Source organism: Saccopteryx leptura, chromosome 1, assembly GCF_036850995.1.
Source record: "Saccopteryx leptura isolate mSacLep1 chromosome 1, mSacLep1_pri_phased_curated, whole genome shotgun sequence".
NCBI lineage: Eukaryota > Metazoa > Chordata > Mammalia > Chiroptera > Emballonuridae > Saccopteryx > Saccopteryx leptura.
In genome coordinates this window covers 61,966,285-61,967,290 of record NC_089503.1, presented here as the reverse complement: position 1 = coordinate 61,967,290, position 1,006 = coordinate 61,966,285, and the positions used below count along the sequence as shown (strand labels likewise).

The following is a 1,006-nucleotide window of genomic DNA, read 5'->3' as shown; positions in this document are numbered from 1 at the left end:
ACTTTTTTACATTAGTAAGGTTCAGTCCAATGTACCTTTAAAAATTGTTATTCCTTTGCTCTGGAATAGGAGTGGGAGGAGGCCTGTTGCTTTAAATTATCATCTGGTTAGACTGTGGGCACTCAGTTCCATCCATTACCTTCTGCGAGCACCAGTGTTTCTGAAGGAAAAGGCCTGGCTCTGGACGGGAATCTGCACATACCATAGATGGGAGAAGGCCGTGGCATGAAGGGACCCAGCACGGAGCATCCACTTTGTGCACTGAGCTTGAACTTTCTCACGCTCCTGGGAGATGGCTGAGGAGTGCTGTGTACATGAAGACATCAGAAGAAATGAGTGTCACCTCAGGCAGGGCTCACAGATCACTGTGATTCTGCGAGGTTCCCAGGGGGACTATGCCAAGCTAACCAAGCCCAAGGGAGACCCCCAAATAACCATCACTTACTTTGGGATGAGTGGAAGGCATATTGCTCTTACAAAATAATAGGTATAGTTTTTCTTTCTTTCTTTTTTGTATACGCTTTCAATTATTAATAGACATTTATTGCCCTGGCTGGTTGGCTCAGCGGTAGAGCATCGGCCTAGTGCAGAGGACCCGGGTTCGATTCCCGGCCAGGGCACACAGGAGAAGCACCCATTTGCTTCTCCACCCCTCCGCCGCGCTTTCCTCTCTGTCTCTCTCTTCCCCTCCCGCAGCCAAGGCTCCGTTGGAGCAAAGATGGCCCGGGCGCTGGGGATGGCTCTGTGGCCTCTGCCTCAGGCGCTAAAGTGGCTCTGGTCGCAACATGGCGACGCCCAGGATGGGCAGAGCATCGCCCCCTGGTGGGCAGAGCGTCGCCCCATGGTGGGCGTGCTGGGTGGATCCCGGTCGGGCGCATGTGGGAGTCTGTCTGACTGTCTCTCCCTGTTTCCAGCTTCAGAAAAATTAAAAAAAAAAATAGACATTTATTGGCATCTACAGGTACTATAAGCCGGGCACTGTGCTCCATTCTATGTATAATTTGCC

General features: G+C 51.5%; 1 non-coding gene across 1 annotated transcript; it reads left to right on the top strand.

The window, feature by feature from the left end:
• The first annotated feature begins 546 nt into the window (after positions 1-546).
• On the top strand, positions 547-620 carry TRNAL-UAG (transfer RNA leucine (anticodon UAG)). The gene has a single exon. It is a non-coding gene; the product is annotated as a tRNA-Leu (tRNA).
• Positions 621-1,006: the final 386 nt, after the last annotated feature.